The sequence below is a fragment of the Capricornis sumatraensis genome, chromosome 1 (assembly GCF_032405125.1).
Source record: "Capricornis sumatraensis isolate serow.1 chromosome 1, serow.2, whole genome shotgun sequence".
Lineage (NCBI taxonomy): Eukaryota > Metazoa > Chordata > Mammalia > Artiodactyla > Bovidae > Capricornis > Capricornis sumatraensis.
In genome coordinates, this window is record NC_091069.1 from 213552198 (window position 1) to 213574535 (window position 22338).

Below are 22338 nucleotides of genomic sequence, written 5' to 3' on the forward strand. Positions count from 1 at the left end.
AGCTACACAGCAGTCTAGGCCAGAACACCCAGATATCTCCTTTGTTCTGTCTCTGAGCCACTCCATAGTTCTCTGGGCTGCTATTTAGTGTGTTTCTGCTACGGGAGTAGGCTCCACACTGTTCCTGCCGGAGTCTGATTAGACCTGCAGCCATGGTCTTCTCCACCCTGAGGCAGTCTCTGGGATGCCATGAATGTTGGGATTTCACCCTGCATGGACTGAGGTGTGTGAGCGTGTGTCCTCAGTTGCTCAGTTGTATCCGACACTTTGTGAGCCCTGTAGCCTGCCAGGCTCCACTGTCTATGGGATTCTCTGTCCATGGGATTCTCCGGGCAAGTATACTGGAGTGGGTTGCCATTTCCTACTCCAGGGGATCTTCCCAATTCGGGATTGAACCCGTGTTTCTTGAATCTCCTGCACTGGCAGGTGGATTCTTCACCATCTGAGCCAGCTGGGAAGCCTGTGTGGACTGAGATGGGAGACAGTAACTCCCCCATAGCTCCTGAATTAGTACAGGAAGGGTGCTGTATGACACTAAACTCCCCTGGGCAAAATTGAGGGACTGCTGAAAGGCAGTGTGTACGTGGCCCCTGGAAATTTCCTTCCTCACCTGTCTTCACTGGTTTGCGGTATGGCACTCCACCATCTTCTCAGGCCTCTAGGTGAGCTCCTGGGCCATCAGGGTTCTCCTGGAGTGGCTGGGTCTGCCTCTGCCCATTCCTTCTCTGTTTTTCTGTTTGTAGCCCAAACACAGACCCCTTCTTCCTCTCCCAGGTGTTATTTATTTGCTTTCCCAGGCAAATAACTGGCCTCTTGGCAACGCGCACTGGGGCCACCATATATGAGATGGGAACACGTATCTCCTAGATGTTTTACTGTGACCTGGAGACCTTCACTTAACCCTGTTAATCAGAGGAAGTCGAATTTTAATTGGGTTCTAATCCAGTCATCCACTATGAAAGCAAATTTCATTAACCTCTTGGTTAATGAAAGGCCTTAACAAAGCTACACGTACTTCACCTAGCTGATCTTTACTGATAGCAGATTCATTCTCTTTTATTTATTTATTTTTTATTCACCAATCACTTACAGAGTGCCTATTGCATACAGGGCACTGAGTTGTGGGGAGGCAAGGACAATAAGTAGTTCCAAGCACGAGGCATCCCACTTTGGTGAGAGACAAATGAAGAGATGAGGTGGGGGCAGAGTGGGGTCACTCACTCAGCCTGGGCTCACTGGACTCTGCTTCCCAAACTCAGCGCCCACCTGGCAACATGATCAGAAACTTAAGACCGTTGGAAAGCTTTTTTGGTGGGTAGGATAAAGCGTTCAGGAAATAGTTGCTCATGTGTTTTCTCAGCTCCTGAGAACCACGGAGAGAGAGGGGATCTTGAAGACACACAGAACAAACCTGAAAAGCTCTCAGATGTCTCCACTGAGCTCAGCCAGGTGGGCAGCAAGGAAAACTTTGGAAGGGTTTCTGTTTAGTCTGGTCATTGTGGAAACTCAATAGTCTACATTTTGAAGAAACTTTTTATTTCGAAGATCAAAGCCAGTGTTTCTCAAGTGTTTTTAGAGTAGGATTTCTACATCATGTTCCAGTAACCCTATATATTTAAAAAATGATTTCCACCTGAAACTTGTTTCACAAAATAATACTTAAACTGTGTGGAATGCACTCTATTTTCTCTCTTTTTCTTTTCTCTTTTCCTCCCTTCCTCCTCTCCTTTCCTTCCTTCCTCCCTTCCTTCTTTCTCTCTTTCTCTCCTTCTCTCCCCATCTCCCTCTTCTGGCGGTAACTACCCACTTAAATAATTTAACAGATAACTAACGAGTTTTTAATGCTCAGCTCTAGAACCCTGAGGGCTTCCTTGATAGCTCAGTTGGTAAAGACCATATCTTGGGCTCTGCCCATCATGTCTGCAAGAAAGGCACTTAGAGGTCAAGGTGGGAGCCCTGGCTGGGACAGGAAGGCTCACCAGAGCAACATTTTGCTGTGCACAATTGAGTGAGTTTATTTTTCTTCCTGTGACTTGTGAAGCTTTCAAGATTGGCTACAGCAGGTCTTGCTGCACCATAGAACAACTTTTTTTCTATAATCCTCAGAGCTTTCTGAACCTAGTAAATCTAAACACTTGGAAATGACTTCAAATTGTTAATTGGAGTCATTTTAGAAACATCATCAGAATTAGTTCATGCTCATAAAGAATACTCAGCTCACATTTAATATTTTTATTTCTTGGATCTGAGTAGTTGTTAGAAAAACCCTATTCAGTGTGGTTCAGTGGCTGGGGTTCCTGCTGGAAGTCAGACATGTCACTAAATAGATGGTTCCTCCATTAAATAGTTTGTTCATCCATTAAATGGAGGTAATAGGGGAGCTCCCTGATGGTCAAGTGGTTACGACTTCACCTTCCAGTACAGGGGGTTCAGGTTAGGGAGCTAAGATTACATATACCTTTCAGCCAAAACCCAAAACATAAAACAGAGGCAATATTATAACAAATTCAATAAAGACTTAAAAAATGGTCCACATAAAAAAAATCTTTAAAAATAAATGGGGTCAATAAGTCCTGCTTTCATAGGAGTGTTGTGAGAATTAAAGGGTAGCAGGCTGTCATGCTCTTCACAGAATTCCCGGCTTAGGGCAGGTGCACAGTGGTAGCTGAGGTTCGGTAGTGCTGCCCTCCAGCACGCCGACTCCAAACTCATCGCCGTATCCACCTTGCTCAGGTCAGCAGTCCCTGCCCATAGCTCTAGGAGATGGTTTTGCTGAGATATATACTAGGCATATTGAGATTTCTTTGCTTAGACCCTGCTTGATTCCCCCTAGATGACCTGCCTCACTTGTTGGAAGATAGGAGAGCACTTGACTACAACGAGGAAGTGAAACTCTCCACCGCTTTCAGAAGGATGCATAAGTGAGGCTATCCCTATGCATGCATACTCAGTTGCTCAGTCAGTCTGACTCTTTGCGACCCTTTATTGACCATAGCCCACCAGGCTCCTCTGTCCGTGGGATTTTCTAGGGAAGAATACAGGAGTGGGTTGCAATGACCTTCTCCAGGGGATCTTCCCAACCTAGGGATTGAACATGGGTCTGTTAAACATCTCTTGCATTGGCAGGTGGGTTCTTTACCACTAGTGCCACCTGGCACGTCCCCAGACTTCCCATAACTATCTATTTTTGTGGGGATGTCCTCCATGTAGAAGACTCACCCTTAAGGGAGAGACACAGACAAGACTCCTAAATGTGACTGAGTTTGGATTAAAGACTGACAACCATGATCTGTGATTTGGGAAAGGGGAGAATGGGGACGGAGGGGGAATCCCATGGACAACTGAAACCTGGAAAGCATTTACTATAAAACATGTATTTTGCACCTACTGTTCACACTACCCTGTACCAAAACACACAGACCACCAAGAGCTTGCTAACTAATTGAGAGTTAAAATATATTTGTAGAGTAACTTTCAAAACTGACAAGAACTCATGGGCCACTGAAGAATGAGGCTCCATGCCTATTATTTTTATCACAATGTGTATGTAATGCATTCTGGACATTTTCCAGATAGGCCCCATGGAGGAGGCTGGACTGAAGCTGAGTCCTCCTAGGGATAAACTCCAGATGAGTGAATAGGATGAGGGGAAGACCATAAAGTCGAAGAGAGTGATTTGGGGAGAAACTGAGTGTCCCAGTGGGAGTAGAATGGAGCACAGGGGTGTGCACATGTAAGAAAAAAGATTGAACAGTTAGACAGGAGCCAGATTGTACTTGCTACCCAAGGTGCCTTTTATCCAGCTGTTTCATGTTCAGCCTTTCACCAGATTGCTAACAAGTAATGGAAGGACCAGGGCTAGATTAAGGTCAATCTATGCAGCCATGAAATTAAAAGACGCTTACTCCTTGGAAGAAAAGTTATGACCAACCTAGATAGCATATTCAAAAGCAGAGACATTATTTTGCTGACTAAGGTCCGTCTAGTCAAGGCTATGGTTTTTCCAGTGGTCATGTATGGATGTGAGAGTTGGACTGTGAAGAAGGCTGAGCGCCAAAGAATTGATGCTTTTGAACTGTTGTGTTGGAGAAGACTCTTGAGAGTCCCTTGGACTGCAAGGAGATCCAATCAGTCCATTCTGAAGGAGATCAGTCCTGGGTGTTCTTTGGAAGGACTGATGCTGAAGCTGAAACTCCAGTACTTTGGCCACCTCATGAGAAGAGTTGACTCATTGGAAAAGACTCTGATGCTGGGAGGGATTGGTGGCAGGAGGAGAAGGGGATGACCGAGGATGAGATGGCTGGATGGCATCACTGACTCGATGGACTTGAGTCTGAGTGAACTCCGGGAGTTGGTGATGGACAGGGAGGCCTGGCTTGCTGCGATTCATGGGGTCGCAAAGAGTCGGACACGACTGAGCGACTGAACTGAGCTGATGACCTAAACACAGACACACAATGATGCCTCCTTGGGTGATCCATCACTTCAAATAAAGGATCTGTTACATAAATCAGCTGAGGAGTTAAATGCTAGTCAGACCTAGCTCTTCTGTTTATGCTGGATGGAATGAAGCTCTCGCACTGTGAGATGGAAACAAATGACCTATCTGATGACACCTTCAAATCAGACTTAAAATTTAGTCACTTGGTGAGTCGAAGAAAATTATTTTTAATGATTTTGATTGAAATTGAGCATAAGTGGATAATGACAATTACAAAAAATTCAACTCGAATCTAGAGGGGCAGTGAAGAGTTAAAGGCATGAGCTAGAGGTGCCCTTTCCTTTGGGCAATGAAGGACATGCTAATTTTTGCTTCATATTTAATGCAGGACTAGAGAGAACAAGAAAAAGAAGAAAGGGCATGGGTACTTCCCCAGGCTTATGTAAGGTTAACTGGGAGGGGATGGCTGTGAGCATATTGAGGGATTTTTGTCCCCAGGTCTGACCCAGGATCTGTCACATAGAATTCAAATGAACAAACATTTATTGACTGTCTACTATGTGCCGGTGTTTAAAACTAGCAGTAAAAAAATGACCAAGACTGGGTCCTTCCTTGAAGGTATTCATAGCCTGGTGAGGGAGGCATGCAGTGAGTAGGTGAAATATACTGTGATCACAAATAAGATAGCCCCGTCACTGACTCAATGGACATGAACTTAAGTAAACTCTGGGAGATAGTGAAGGACAGGGAAGTCAGTCCAAGGGGTCACAAAGAGCCAGACACAACTTAGCAACTGAATAACAACAAGGAAATGGTGTGTAGGCTGCCTTTGGAGGAGAGGAGAAAGCAAAGGGTTTTTGCTAAGAGGAAAATAAAAGGCATTTTAGGCAAATCTGACTCATTGAAGGAGATCAATGCATACTTGTTGGATGAATGAAGGAGTGATTAAAGAGCATGTGGCCAGGCATAGCACAATGCACTAGCATAGGGTAATACACATACAATCCAGAGGGAGACAGTGCGTCATTTGTGGTAAGTTTCATACACAAGGAAACACTAAGAAAGCCAGTCCTGACCTAAGATGTATACTGCTGCAGAAGTTGTTGCAAATGGTTTCCACGTACAGCATCCTGGTAGAGAACTAGTTAGTTAGATATTTCGGTTGGCCCATCAATAGAAAGACATCAAAGGAGCTATGAAAGCACAGGTGTTCATAATTCTAGTGAAAGGATTGGCTGGATACCAATACAAACTCCAGATTTTATATGTTTATATCTATATGTTATACACATATTATGTATTTATTTTATATGTATATGTATGGATATGTTTTATATGTGTATGTATATGTATTTGTATATGTATAAATATGTATGTATATGTAATGAGGCTCCCCAGATGGTGCAGTGGTAAAGAATCCGCCTGCCAATGCAGGAGACTTGATTCCTGGGTCAGAAAGATCCCCTGGAATAAGAAATGGCAACCCACTCCAGTATTCTTGCCTGGAAAACTCCATGGACAGAGGAGCCTGGAGGGCTACAGCCCATGGGGTTGCAGAGAGTCAGACATGACTGACCAACTGAGCATGCACAGAACGCAAGCATATATAATATGTATATATCTTATGTACAAATACATTTTTAGGAGCAATATATGGAGCAATGTAGAGTCACATTATTTTGCCCCATCCTTCCCAAGGTGGATTGTTTCAGAGTCGAGAGGTCAGCCAGATGTACAGGGATGGAGCGTTGCTAGTTTTCCTGGGAAAGGACTGGCATGAACGTGGCCAGGCTCATAAGAATGTGTGCACATTGTTGTTTTCTGCTGCCTTCTATTTTACTTTCCTTTCTCTCCTCCGAGTGTGATCAGCAGGGAGCAGAGTTCTAGGAGCACAGAAAGCAGAAAAGGACGGGTAGAGTCTCTCTCTCATCCTGCCAGGGTCAGGGTGGGGACCTCTCTGCAGCTCTGAGGACTAGCTAGGTAAGCAAGGCCTTCAGGGGCTTTTCTAAGAGTCTTTCCCCTGATCTCATGACCATGTTTACCATGTGCTTAGTTGGAACCTTCTCCCCACTGCTAATAATACGCCTTGTGTTATGTAATGATGTAATAATATAGCCCCTCTCAGAGCACTAGTATTCATATCATCGCATCTGAAACTGACAGAAGCCCTTGTTCTGTGCTTTCTTTTCACAGATGCAGCCCAGATCTTTGCACTTTAAAAGGCCTCTGCATTGAACAAGCCTGTGTGACTTGGCCAGGAAGCCACAGGGAGATGCAGATGCCAATACACATGGAAATGGGGCTTCTTTTTTTCATAAAGAAAACAGGCTTCATTTTTCCTTAGTGCCACTGAAACTAAATGCTTGAGCCTGTTTTTATATGCAGAAATATCCCCAGTTCAAAAAGAAATAAAGTTAATTCAAGAAGCAAATGTCTACCTACAGGTATCTGAAACAAACATGGCCAGGTAACCCAGATTTCAAAGGAAAAATCCCAATTGCTAATGCTTAGTAATTGTATAGCTGATTTTATATAAATATAAATTGCTAAATTTCTTTGAATTTTGCCTCAATAAAGATGTGTTGTATGCCACTAAATGTGAGACACAAATCATATAATGATTTATTATCAGATTTTATGTCCTAATTTTTGTTTTTGAAAAATAGAGTCACCATTCTTAAAGGAAAACAGTATCAGCCTTCAAATTAGTGTCCTAAAGTAGACTGACCCCAAACTGACTTCATCAGGAACCAGACTGGTATAAGGCAGGGCTATATCTCCAGACCACGGCAAAACTCAGCGATGGACACTGGGGTACAACCATCAAAGCAGTGTGAGGCTGAACCACATAGGGACTGGTCCAGAGCTCCTTACCCTGCCTGTGCCTTCCAAGAAGGATTACTTCCAGATACGAGACATAAGCCAGACTTACAGGTATAAAGAGATAGAACCCAAGGCTATCAGAACAAAAGGAATGAGGGGTTAAACAGATCACTGTGGTAAGGCCATTTGTCCATTATGCTAAAGAATATCAGACATTTAAAGAAAATTTTAGAATTTTAAATTTGTTCCTAAATTTTTAAACAAGTTCTTAAACTTGTTACAGTTATGTGTGAGATAAAAATAAGTTGGCTCTCATAAGAAAGAATGCCATTTGACTATTTGTAGCAACATGGATGAACTTGGAGTGGAATAAGTCAAAGACAAATGCTGTATGGTATCACTTATATGTGGAATCTAAACAATAAAGCAAAGTAGTGAATATAACAACAATAACAAAAAAAAACAAAGCAGACTCACAGATACAGAGAACAAACTAGCGGTTACCAGTGGGGAAGGGCAATACGGGGTGGAGGAGTGGGAGGTACAAACTGTTGGGTAGTCTCAAGAATGGATTATACATGTGGAATATTGCCAATATTTTATAATAACTGTAAATGGAAAATAACCTGTAAAAACTGTATTAAAATGTTTATTTTTTTTTTAATTTTTATTTTTACTTTATTTTACTTTACAATACTGTATTGGTTTTGCCATACATTGACATGAATCCACCACGGGTGTACATGCATTCCCAAACATGAATCCCCCTCCCACCTCCCTCCCCATAACATCTCTCTGGGTCATCCCCATGCACCAGCCCCAAGCATCCTGTATCCTGCATTGGACGTAGACTGGCGATTCGTTTCTTACATGATAGTATACATGTTTCAATGCCATTCTCCCAAATCATCCCACCCTCTCCCTCTCCTTAAAAATTTAGAAGTTTTCCAAGTGATTACAAAAACAAAGTTGGCTCTGAGTGAAAATATGAGAATCACTACAGTGAGGAAGGTATGTAAACTTCAGGGCAAAGCCATGAAATAGATGTTTCTTTTGGCTACTCTAACACCTTTCCAACTTCATATTTTCTGTCTGCTGCTGATCAGTAATTTCATGGTAGATATACTGTTGTTATAATTAACTGCAAATACATATAAAGCATAGATGCATGAAAAGTTGTAGCTTCTTTACATTTATTGGCTAGGCATTTATATATACATATATATATATATAAATTTTCAGGCATACAGCATTATGCTTTGACATCTGTATACACTAAAAAGTGATCAACACAATAGGCCATGAGTCTTGTTACTATGGCTGAAGGAGGTCAGCTGACCTCCTTCAGCCATTTCACCCACTCCCAATCCCCTTCCCTTCCAGTAACCATTAATCTGATCTCTGAGTTTGTTTTTGTCTTGTTTGTTCATTTGTTTTATTTTTAGGTTTCACATATGATTGAAATCATATGGTATTTGTCTTTTTCTGTCTGACTTATTTCACTTAGAATAACTTCAAGGTCCATCCATGTTGTTGTTAATGGCAGGATTTCATACCTACTTTCTGGCTGAGTAGTATTCTACTGAGTGTGTGTACCACATCTTCTTTATTCCTTCATCCATTGATGGACACTTAGGTAGTTTCCCTAGCTCGACTATTGTAAATAACGCTGCAATGAACATAGGAATGTATATATCTTTTCAAATGAATGTTTTCGTGTTCTTTGGATAAATACCCAGAAGTGGAATAGCTAGGCCATATGATAGTTCTATTTTTAATTTTTTGAGAAATCGCCATACTGTCTTCTATAGTGGCTGCACCAATTTTCAGTCCTGCCAACCACAGATGAGGGTTCTGTTTTCTCCAAACCCTCTATAACATATGTTATTTCTTGCTTTTTCAGTAATAGCTGTCCTAACAGGTGTGAAGTGATATCTTATTGTGGTATTGGTTGGTGTTTCCCTGATAATTGGTGACATTGAACATCTTTTCATGTGCCTGTTGGCCATCTGTATGTCTTCTTGGAAGAAAAAATATCTATTCATATCTGCTGCCTATTTTTTAATTAGATTTTTGTTGTTGTTGAGTTTATGAGTGACTTGGGCATTGTCTCAGCATCCACAGAAGGCAGGAGGAAAGAGATGTCTCATGAAGCAGGAAAAATTGAGGCACAGCTATGTTGAATGCTACCTGGCACTCCAACTTGTAGGAAAAATAACCTTCAATTTAAAGCTATTGCATGAAAATCATACTGACGTTAAAACTTTAGGTACTCAATTTTAGTTGAATCAGGTATTTTTGGCCAGAAACTAGCAAAAGCAAATCACCAAAGAGATTATTTCTTGGGATTCAGCCAATCACTTAAGATCTTTAATGCATATGGCTCCTCTCAAGGGCCATCATTCTCTCCTGTGGTGCTCCTTTGGGAGACTACATAAAAAACTGATTCCACAGCTAGGAAACTCTCTTTTGTGGTTTGGAGGAAAATATGCAATATGAAAAATAGTCATTTATTTTTTAAGTAGCTTTGGCTTCAAAGATATGACTGGTAAAAACAGTAGATAAATCACATTGGAGGGGAAAAAGAAAATAGGTTATCATTTCCCAAACTGGGCTCCTCTGTATAATAGTGTCTCCGAAATGTTGATTGGTGTTTAGTGGAAAATAAGAGAGGGATCCCTTGTGGCAGTTCTGAGCAAATTGTCACCCTCTTGGAGATTTGTAATGCACATCAGCACTTTAATGGTTTTGAGAAGACCTGTAGATACTATTTAATTCACATATTCAATCAACAATACTTATTGTATATTTCTTGTGCGTCAGGTACTTTCTGGGCTTCCCTGGTGGCTCAGCGGTAAAAGAATTCGCCTGCCAGTGCAGAGGACTGGGTTAGGAAGATTTCCGCGGAGAAAGAAATGACAATTCATGCCTGAAGAATCCATGGACAGAGGAGCCTGGCAGGCTATAGCCCATGTGGTCCCAAAGAGTAGAACATGACTGAGCAACTAAATACCAACAACAAGTACTTTCTAGGTACTGAGACAGGGTGATCAACTTAGCCCCAGCAGTCCCCCTGCTTACATCTGACTATGCAATCCTGACGTTAGTGTAATCCACTAACAGGGCTTGTTGCTAAAAATGCCATTTATGAGACGTTGGCTGGGTCTCCCTAAGCTTATGTGAGCCTCCAGCCAACAGCACTTGAGGCTTCCTCCCTCTTGAGAATACAAACTTCTTCAGGGAGATGAACTGTGGAGCTGACAAATAACATTGGGTGGGATTTGCCCATAGACTGTCAACTGTGAAACCGAAGATGAGATGGTAAATGAACTTGGGCTGAAACAAAAAACAAAACCAAAATTTCAGGACAGCTGAATCATCCATCCAGAGGCCCTGTGGAGACTCCAGGTTTGAGGCAACAGAATGGTATCTTAGGAAACCAGACTCAAGTGGGAGGGCTTGAATCCAAATGTGAGAAAAGCCAACAGTTCTTGAAACCTTTGAGGCCTGTTTATCATCATTTTTATAAGGCACCTATGACCTTGGCCAAGGGGAAGGAGGGGACTTTTAAGGACAGAAGTGATAGCTGAGAGAATGTGGCTACTCGTATGAAATCTTGTATTTTACTAATGATCTCATATTCTGTTCAACAGGGATCAATAGTTGTTTGGCAGCTCTTTTGAAAAATGATAGCTAGAAAGATAAAGTCATAGAATCAGTGAAAAGTATGTGTGGCCTTGAAACACAAACTCCCAGATTCTCTGCATAGCTTTGGGAGCAGAGGATAACAGTTGGGGAAGGGTTACAGGACTGAGTGTCTAGTTATGTGTATTTTCTCATTTTTCCCCTGTGGATCTGAAAAGACCTTACTCACATCTTCCACATAACTTTTAATATATCTGATGACTGTTATCAAATGCCCTGCTCCGCAAAGCCCCATCAGCTTCCCTAGGCTTTTCTTCTTCAGTCTATTTATTCAGACTAAAAAATGACCTCAATTTCTGTAGCCTTCCCACACAATGATCACTTTTCCAGCCCATTTATCATTTTCATTGATCACCGAAGAATCTCTTGGTTTCCAAACTTATTTAGAATCCGGACTTCCCCAGAACTGGTCTATGCAAGTCCATCTGCATCAGGAGGCACTCTCCTGTCAAATCCCAGGGCCTGGGTGGACTCCAAACCCCACTTGAGATGTGGTGTTAGAGGCGAGAAGATGTGCTTCCAGGGGATGATATTTATTTTACACACATCTCTAAAAATAACTGCTAGTTTCTTGCTTGAAAAAGGATGTTCAATCAACACATGGTTATATTTACATGTCAAATTTTCATCAGCCTTTTCACAATGGCCTTTCAAGGGAAAAGACTGATGGGAACTTTTGAACACTAGGACCTCATTTCTTTCTGAGGGTCTTCTGAGGATGGAGCCCAGGCAGACCCAGAACACTATGCTCCCGAATCATTACTTTATGGGACGACTCTGTGGGTTCAGTGATTGAGAATCCACCTTGCAATGAAGGAGACATGGGTTCCATCCCTGGTCAGGAACTAAGATTCCCACATGCTATGGGTGACTAGAAAGCCCATGAGCCACAGCAAAGACTCAGCACAGCCCCATCCCAACCCCCAAAAGATTTCCTTGGTGGTGCAGTAGATAGGAGTCCCAATTTATCTACTGCCAATGTAGGAGGCGAAGGTTCGGTCCCTGATCTGGGAAGATTCCATGTGCTGCCGAGTGGCTGGGTCATTGCGCCACAGCTGTTAAGCTCAAATTTTGGAGCCTGCAACCTGCAACTACTGAGCCCAAAGCACTGGAGCTATCAAAGCCTTAGTGGCTGGAGCCTGTGCTCCATAGCAGGGAAAGCCACAAGGATGAGAGCCTCCCGCACTGCAACAAAGAGTGGTCCCCCTCTCGCCGCAACTAGAGAAAACCCGAGCACAGCAGTGAAGACACGGTGTAGTCAGAAATAAAATTGAAAAAAAAAAAAAGGAATTATCTCTTTCTGTCTTGGAGACCTGCCTCATGAAACCCTCCTTCCTGCATAGCAAGAGGAAATTCCGCTCACCCTGACTCCTCTCACATTTGTGGGATTTTTCATTTTCCTCTTTCCGAGGTAACTGTCTTTCTTCCAACCAACCCACTCCGTGTTGGCACCTCTTCTTTATTTTGGTTTCTGAAATCAGTGCGGGTCCTGCTCTCACAGGGGGCCCCACCCCACCCCCACCCCATGAGCTCACAGGGCTCCACCTCCCTCACTTCTCTCACCGTTACTGCTAAGCCCTGTGGGGTTTTTAAACCCTCAGTGTTGAGTAACGAGACTCTGTCAGGGTGGTTTGTTGTGAGAGTAATGCTGTTTCTGGAGAAAAGGCTCAGTATTTTGGTCTTGCTATTCATACCTGCTTGAGGCCAAGAGAAAATGAAAGTTTGTGTTTACCCTTTTATGAGAAACGCCCACAAACGCCTCAAACCTCTTCCTCAAAGGCCCCGCTCTGGTTCCCTCTGGTGTTCACTTTCGAGAGGGAGTCCCTGACCTTTATGGAACTGGCTTCAGTGAAGAGCTTCTACCCTTTGAACATGAGTTAGGAGTCTCATTTTCCAAGAGCTCCAGCTGACTGAGATCTCTGAATCCCCCTTTAGAATTCAGCCGAGTCAGGTTCCAGGGCTTCTCAGTCTTAGTCAAAACGTCCAACCTTTACTCAAGCCAGAGCTTTGACCCTCCTCCCTGTGGAAGCTGGGTCTTCAAACAAAGCCTTTCTGAGGAAGTGACATATGAGCTGAAGGGCCAGATCGCTTGAATCACAGCCAGAGGAATGACGAAAGGTTAGCCAGACATACTCTTGCTTACATAAAATCAAATCAAGGCTTCGATTGTCTTCATAAATCCAGCTTTGACCTTGGTCTACAGCTCTCTGTAATTTCTCCAGCCTTTCTTCACATTCCATGACCATCCTTTCCACATATTCTTCACAACATGATTTGTCAAAAGCCAAGGGCTTCCTCTTGTGAAGGCCTCTGCATATATTCTTCTCTCTACCTCGAATACTTTAAAAAAGAGATTTATTTATTTTCTGGCTGTGGTGAGTCTTCATTGCTGCATGTGGGCTTTTTCGAGTTGTGGTGAGTGGGGGCTACTCTTCTTTGTGGTGCAAAGGCTTCTCATTGTAGTGACTTCTCTTGTTGAGGAGCACAGGCCCTACAGCACGAGGGTTCAGTAGTTATGACTCCTGAACTCTAGAGCAAAGGATCAGTACTTGTATGGGGCACGGGCTTTGTTGCTCTGTGGCATGTGAGATCTTCCAGGAGCAGAGAATGAACCTGTTTCCCCTGCATTAGCAGGCAGATTCTTAACCATTAAATCACTAGAGAAGCCCCTCAAATACATTTCCACCCATTTCTCCTTCCTTTTACTTCTGCTTAGTTCAGTTCAGTTCAGTTCAATCGCTCAGTCGTGTCTGACTCTGCAGCCCCATGGACTGCAGCACGTCAGGCCTCCCTGTCCATCACCAACTCCTGGAACTTATTCAAACTCATGTCCATTGAGTTAGTGATGCCATCCAACCATTTCATCCTCTGTCATCCCCTTCTCCTCCAGCCTTCAATCTTTCCCAGCATCAGGATCTTTTCCAGTGAGTCAGTTCTTCGTATCAGGTGGCCAAAGTATTGGAGTTTTAGCTTCAGCATCATTCCTTCCAAAGAAATCCCAGGGCTGATCTCCTTCAGAATGGACTGGTTGGATCTCCTTGCAGTCCAAGGGACTCTCAAGAGTCTTCTCCAACACCACTGTTCAAAAGCATCAATTCTTGTGTGCTCAGCTTTCTTTATAGGCCAACTCTCACATCCATACACGACTACTGGAAAAACCATAGCTTTGACTAGACAGACCTTTGTTGGCAAAGTAATGTCTCTGCTTTTTAATATGCTGTCTAGATTGGTCATAACTTTCCTTCCAAGGAGAAAGTGCCTTTTAATTTCATGGCTGTAATCATCATCTGTAGTGATTTTGGAGCCCCCAAAAATAAAGTCAGCCACTGTTTCCACTGTTTCCCCATCTATTTGCCATGAAATGGTGGGACTAGATGCCATGATCTTTATTTTCTCAATGTTGAGTTTTAAGCCAACTGTTTCACTCTCTTCTTTCGCTTTCATCAAGATGCTCTAGCTCTTCTTTGCTTTCTGCCATAAGGGTGGTGTCATCTGTATGTCTGAGGTTATTGATCTTTCTCCCGGCAATCTTGATTCCAGCTTGTGCTTCCTCCAGCCCAGCGTTTCTCATGATGTACTCTGCATATAAGTTAAGTAAGCAGAGTGACCATATACAGCCTGATGTACTCCTTTCCCGATTTGGAACTAGTCTGTTATTCCATGTCCAGTTGTAACCATTGCTTCTTGACCTGCATACAGATTTCTCAGGAGGCAAGTCAAGTGGTCTGGTATTCCCATCTCTTTCAGAATTTTCCACTGTTTATTGTGATCCACACAGTCAAAGGCTTTGGCATAGCCAATAAAGCAAAAGTAGATATTTTTCTGGAACTCTCTTGCTTTTTCAATGATCCAGCAGATGTTGGCAATTTGGTCTCTGGTTCCTCTGCCTTTTCTAAATCCAGCTTGAACATCTGGAAATTCATGGTTCACGTACTGTTGAAGCCTGGCTTGGAGAATTTTGAGCATTACTTTGCTAGCGTGTGCTGCTGCTGCTGCTGCTAAGTCACTTTAGTCGTGTCTGACTCTGTGACACCCCATGGACAGGGGCCCACTGTCTCTGGGATTCTCCAGGCAAGAACACTAGCGTGTGAGATAAGTGCAATCGTGAGATAGTTTGAGCATTCTTTGGCATTGCCTTTCTTTGGGATTGGAATGAACACTGACCTTTTCCAGTCCTGTGGCCACTGCTGAGTTTTCCAAATATGTTGGCATATTGAGTGCAGAACTTTCACAGCATCATCTTTTAGGATTTGAAATAGCTCAACTGGAATTTCATCACCTCCTTTTGCTTTGTTCGTAGTGATGCTTCCTAAGGCCCACTTGACTTTGCATTCCAGGATGTCTGGCTCTAGGTGAGTGATCATACCATCATGATTATCTGCGTTGTGAAGATCTTTCTTGTATAGTTCTGTGTATTCTTGCCACCTCTTCTTAATATCTTTTGCTTCTATTAGGTCCATACCATTTCTGTCCTTTATTGTGCCCATCTTTGCATGATATATTCCCTTGGTAGCTCTAATTTTCTTGAAGAGATCTATAGTCTTTCCCATTCGATTTTTCTCCTCTATTTCTTTGCACTGATTATTGAGGAAGGCTTTCTTTATCTCCTTGCTATTCTTTGGAACTTTGCATTCAAATGGGTATATGTTTTCTTTTCTCCTTTGCTTTTCACTTCTGTTCTTTTCACAGCTATTTGTAAGACTTCCTCAGACAGCCATTTTGCCTTTTCGCATTTCTTTATCTTGAGGATGGTCTTGATCCCTGCCTTCTGTACAATATCACGAACCTCTGTCCACAGTTCTTCAGGTACTCTGTCTATCAGATCTAATCCCTTGAATCTATTTGTCACTCTGTATAATCATAAGGGATTTGATTTAGGTCATACCTGAATGGTCTAGCGGTTTTCCCTACTTTCTTCAATTTAAGTCTGAATTTGGCAATAAGGAGTTCATGATCTGAGCCAGTCAGCTCCCAGTCTTGTTTTTGCTGGCTGTATAGAGCTTCTCCACTGGATCATCGAAAAAGCAAGAGAGTTCCAGAAAAAAAAAAAATCTATTTCTCCTTTATTGACTATGCCAAAGCCTTTCCAATAAACTGTGGAAAATTCTGAAAGAGATGGGAATACCAGACCACCTGACCTGCCTCTTGGGAAACCTGTATGCAGGTCAGGAAGCAACAGTTAGAACTGGACATGGAACAACAGACTGGTTCCAAATAGGAAAAGGAGTACATCAAGGCTATATATTGTTACCCTGCTTATTTAACTTATATGCAGAGTACATCATGAGAAATGCTGGACTGGAAGAAACACAAGCTAGAATCAAGACTGCCAGGAGAAATATCAATAACCTCAGATATGCAAATGACACCACCCTTATGGCAGAAAGTGAAGAAGAACTAAAGAGCCTCTTGATGAAAGTGAAAAAGGAGAGCGAAAAAGTTGGCTTAAAACTCAACATTCAGAAAACTAAGATCACAGCATCTGGTCCCATCATTTCATGGCAAATAGATGGGGAAACAGTGGAAACAGTGTCAGACTTTATTTTGGGGGGCTCCAAAATCACTCCAGATGGTGATTGCAGCCATGAAATTAAAAGATGCTTGCTCCTTGGAAGGAAAGTTATGGCCAACCTAGTCAGCGTATTAAAAAGCAGAGACATTACTTTGCCAACAAAGCTCCATCTAGTCAAGGCTATGGTTTTTCCAGTGGTCATGTATGGATGTGAGATTTGGACTGTGAAGAAAGCTGAGCGCCGAAGAATTGATGCTTTTGAACTGTGGTGTTGGAGAAGACTCTTGAGAGTCCCTTGAACTGCAAAGAGATCCTACCAGTCCATCCTAAAGGAGATCAGTCCTGGGTGTTCATTGGAGGGACTGATGTTGAAGCTGAAACTCCAATACTTTGGCCACCTGATGCGAAGAGCTGTCTCATTTGAAAAGATCCTGATGCTGGGAAAGATTGAGGGCAGGAGGAGAAAGGGATGACAGAGGATGAGATGGTTGGATGGTATCACCGACACAATGGACATGAGTCTGAGTGAACTCCGGGAGTTGGTGATGGACAGAGAGGCCTGTAGTGCTGCAGTTCATGGGGTCACAAAGAGTCGGACATGACTGAGCAACTGAACTGAACTAATAGAACTTCTCCAACTTTGGCTGCAAAGAATGTAATCAACCTGATTTCGGTATTGACCATCTGATGATGTCCATGTGTAGAGGCTTCTCTTCTGTTGTTGGAAGAGGGTGTTTGCCATGACCAGTGCATTCTCTTAGCAAAACTCTGTTGGCCTTTGACCTACTTCATTCTGTACTCCAAAGCCAAATTTGCCTGTTACTCCAGGTATTTCTTGATTTCCTACTTTTGCATTCCAGTCCCCTATAATGAAAAGGACATGTTGAGCTTCCTTGGTGGCTCAAATGTTAAAGAATCTGCTTAGTTAACCTTTGCTAATTCTTCAGATCTTAGATTAGATATTTCTTCTTTCAGGAAGACTTCCCTGACCACCCAGTTGAAGCTATGTTCTGTATCCCTGTACTTGTTAGACCTTGTGATTGCTAACCCATTGGACTGTGAATTCCTAAAGGCAGGGGTCATATTTGCCTTATTCACTGCTTGATCTCTGACATTGAGCACAATGCCTGGCACATAGTAAAGGCTCTGTAAGTATGGGAACAACGATGGCTTGAAAGCAATTGTGAGATCCTGAAAGCAGCTGCAGAGTTTGGAGCCTTTTCAGACCAGTTTCCCTATGCTGCAGGAGTATGAGTGGTGCTGATACTGATGCATCTGGGACGTGGAAACCTCAGCACCGAGGAAACCAAAGTCTGTTCCTCTCTGGCAGCAGGAAGGAGCTGCGAAAATGTACTGATGTGGGGGAAGAGAGTGTCTCTGCAAGCACGAATTGAGGCTGGCAGGCTTGAGGCCTCTATCTGGATGCCACAGGTCTGCTCTTCCCAGGGCCAGCTGGAGTGCTTTGCCTGGCAGCCCACTGCAGGGGGCTTTGATGCCACATTTCACAAGCTGCCTGGATCCAATCAGCAGATCTGTCTCAACACATCTGTTGATGTTCTTCCTGTGAAATATCAGCCCTCACTGAATACTGATGATTTGTCCTTTCAAAGTCAGGTCAAGGGCAAAGGAGGCCAAAGGATTTGAGAGAGAAGGGTGGAGAGGGCTTAGCTGGGAGGGAGGCCAGAGGAACTGTTCGCTTGGTTTCCATTGCCTTGGGGCTTTTCTTTGTGACCAGAGATGCTGGGAAACCAACCACTTCAGCCTGACTGAGGGCTGGGAAAGCAGAGGACAAACTCCTCTCTGGGGTGTCCTCAGAGTCGCCACTAAGAGCATCTCTGCTGTCTTACTCAAGACAGGGCTGGGTCTGGCCTGCCAGGTGACTGGGGGACCATCCTCACCGATGTGGGGAGAAGGCTTGCAGCCTGGCAGAGGGGCCAGCATCCTACTCTCTGCTCAGTGAGGCAGGTTCAGAGTGTGGATGCTGAAGCCAGACCATCTGGGTGTGAAGACAAGCTCTGCTGTTTCTTCCTGGCTATGTGATCTTAGGGCTTCCCTTGTGGCTTGGTGGTAAAGAATCTGTCACCCAATATAGAAGACGCAAGAGACGCGGGTTTAATCCCTGGCTCAGGAAGATTCCCTGGAGTAGGAAATGGGAACCCACTCTAGTATTCCTGCCTGGGAAATCCCATGGTCAGAGGAGCCTGGTGGGCTACAGTCCACGGCGTTGCAAAGAGTCAGACGCGACTGAGCACAAACATGTGATCTTAGGTACATTGCTTAAAAGTTCATTTTTGTTTTGTACCTATTCCACATTTTATCTCCCATCTTCCTAACATACATTTTATTTTGTATTACGTATAAAAATATGGAATGCTTCAAGAATTTTCATGTCATCCTTGCACAGGTGCCATGATAATCTACTCTATATCTGAACAGAGCAGGACCTGATTGTCCTTGCAGCCCCTCTATGTCCTCTGCCTGCCTTTTGTGGTGGAAAACTTTAGTCAAAGAGTTAGTTTAATCAGAGAAATGAGGACATGTAGAAAAGTGGAAGTGTTAGTCACTCAGTCATGTCTGATTCTTTGCAACCCTGTGGACTGTAGCCCACCAGGCTCCTCTGTCCATGGGATTTCCCAGGCAAGAATACTGGAGTGGGTTGCCATTTCCTTCTCCAGGGGATCTTCTCAATGCAGAGGACATGTAAAAACAAAGGAAAACTGTCAAAGGAGACCAAAAAATAATAATGTACTCATTAAGCATAGTCAAGGACCTTTAGTTCCTTCTCAAAGACTGTTGATAATATTCTGGTCCATATCCTGAGAGCTGTCTTGTAGATACTGAAACCCCAGGTGGAAGAAGTTAACTACCTGATAACCAGACTGTACCCATGACATAAACTGCCACAATTCCAAGAACTGGCCTCAAAGAAATGGGAACAAATGGACCTTGGAACTGAAGATTAACTGTACCTAAAACAATCAAGATGACGCTGTTCAGACCACTGATGACCAGTTTGAAGATGACTGTCAGAGTCTACTGTGCCGCCTCTGCAGGTAGTCCCCCTATCTCACCCCACTTTCCAGCATCTGAAATAAAGCAAACTTTCCTTTCCACCAACCTGACCTGTTTATTGGCTTTTGAGCAGCGAGCAGCCGGACACCACACACCTTGCGGTAACATATCGTTCCAATTTTAGTATATGTGTTGTCGAAGTGAGCACCTATTTCACGGTTTTAAAGTCTTTAGAATACTGCCTGACACCTAATAAATATGGAAGCAGCATTTTCAGCTGTAAAATTGGAGAACTGGACCCAATGAACTCAGAATCCTTTCAATATAAAATTCATAACCACTAACATTGTAAATCAACTATACTCAGTATAAAATAAAAAAACCCAACAACTCATAACCTGCTTGAGTTCAAGTCCTAACTCCACCATATGGGATTTCTCAAGGTCAGGAACTGGCCATACCTGGCTCAACTTTGTCCACTCCAAAAGGCCTGGGCCAGTACCTGACACATAGTAGGTACTCAGGACATTTTGAATGTGTGCATGAACTGTTTGGTGGGCATCCTATAAAGAGGAGTAAGGACTTGTTATAGGGACTTCTCTGGTGGTTCAGTGGTTAGGACTCTGTGCTGCCAGTGCAGGGGAGTGGGTTTGACTCCTGGTTGGGGAACTAAGATCCCACATACCACTCTGTGTGGCCAAAAGATAAAAAATAAAATAAAGATTAAAAGAAGACTTGTTATGAAGCATAAGTGCTGCTCTAACAGCTGGACTAACTGCCCAGGAAGGGCCCTTCATGAAGGGGATGAGGCCTTCTGTCCTAACAGCTGGATTTGTGGTCTCGAAAAGCTCTGAAGCCATGAAGAAAAGAGAACCAGAATTCGGGGGACCCAGAGAAAAAGAAATTTGTGAGGAAACTCACAGTTCTCTATGGTGTGGGCCTTGGAACAGGGAAACTGGCTCCAGCTGACCTGGAACCCAGCTGTCCAGCAAAATGGTAAAACTAGTGCCCCTGCTCTACTCTGTTGTGTGCCTTGGGGCAGAGCACATGCTATGTCCGACAACCGATGTTAACAAGCTGATCAATGAATGTTAAAGCATTTCTCACAATATGGAGAGAAGAGATGGCTGCGGGCGTGCTCAGTCGCTTCAGTCCACGTCTGACTCTTTGCAACCCTATGAACTGCAGCCCACCAGGCTCCTCTGTCCATGGGATTCTCCAGGCAAGAATGCTAGAGTGGGTTGCTGTGCCCTCCTGCAGGGGATCTTCCTGACCCAGGGATTGAACCCACATCTCTTGCATCTTCTGCATCGCAGGTGGATTCTTTACCCTCTGAGTCACCTGGGAAGCCCAGAGATGGCTAGTTGTTGTTCAGTTGCTCAGTCGTGTCTGACCCTTAGTAACTCCATGGACTGTAGCATGCTGAGCTTCCCTGTCCTTTTCCAGGGATGGCTAGATGGATCTCTCAATATATTCTCTCTTCCTTCCTAAGGAAGTCAAATTATGTAATTTCTTCACAGAAACGTTTAGTTATGGAAGTGCTTTGAACATACCTTTCCATTTGCAGAACACCCCTGCAGGGCAGAACCCTTCATTCTGCCAATTTTGGCGATTTGATTCAGAGTGGTTGCTAAGACCACCTTACTAGTTGATCTCAGATTTGCAGATTGTGAATCTTGTTGTTTTTCTGTCTCCTTTGCCTCCCAGCGTGCGCAAATCTCCAGATTAACATGAGACCTTTCGGATGATTGAATAAGGAAGAAATCTGGAGAACGTATATGTGGGGTGCTTGTGATTATGGCTCCAACGTTCAAACTGGCACCATTGCTACTGTTTACTGGAGACAGAGCGCGAGGACCCAGCGCTGGCTGGCACAGCTGCAAACCCTGGAAGGTGTTCAGGTCACCCATGAGTGCTGGCTACTGAGACAAGGTAGATGTTGAGGTCACAGTAGGCAAATTCTTCTGTAGGAGGGAAAGCACTAGTTCTTCAGCTTGTTGCAAGATCTTGATATTTAATGCCTTCATAAAGAAAAACATAACTATATCACAAATTTGTTTCACGAATGTATTTCCCAAATGTTTCTCAATATAGTTTCTTTTGTAATGCTGTGAATTTTATTTTATGCATTTAAAAACCTTAAAGCGATCTATACTTTTACTAGGCTATCAAATGACGCAAAATAGGTTAAGAATTCTTGAGCTGGAGGGAGGTTATATGTGAAACTAACCAAGTTTAAGCTTCAAGGTCTCTCACTTTACCATGCTTTTCTGGACTCTGTTCCTAAACTTCTATTTGTCACTTTTTATTATTTTTTTAAACGACTCTAACATTTGTACATGTTTCACACTCCACAGTACAAAACTTTTATCCACGAAGCATTTAGCTTGGTAGTGGGCACATAGTAGGCATTCAATAGCAATTTTTGGTAAATAGGTTTTGGGAAATTTATTATTCTTTTGGTATTAAATCCACTGTTGTTTATTATACTTACTGATGTTCAGATTTTGATCCTTTTTTTTTTTTTTTTTTTTGCCAGTAAGAACCTCTTCAATTTGGCTTGTTGTTTAGTTGCTAAGTCATGTCCAACTCTTATGTGATGCCATGTACTATAGACCACTAGACTCTGCTGTCCATGGGATTCTCCAGGCAAGATTACTGGAGTGGGTTGCCATTTCCTTCTCCAGGGGATCTTCCTGACCCAGGGATTAAGCCTGCATCTCCTGCATTGCAGGCAGATTTCTGACCACTCAGCCATCAGGAGGCCCCTCAATTTGGTAACTGGGTCCTTTTATAAAATTGTATCTTATAGAAATATAAAATGCACATAGAAAATGTACCTATC

General features: G+C 43.2%; 1 pseudogene; it reads right to left on the minus strand.

Annotated features, from left to right (window-relative positions):
- Positions 1–18840: 18840 nt before the first annotated feature.
- Positions 18841–18936, minus strand: LOC138093666 (U6 spliceosomal RNA; annotated as a pseudogene).
- Between the last annotated feature and the right edge of the window lie 3402 nt (positions 18937–22338).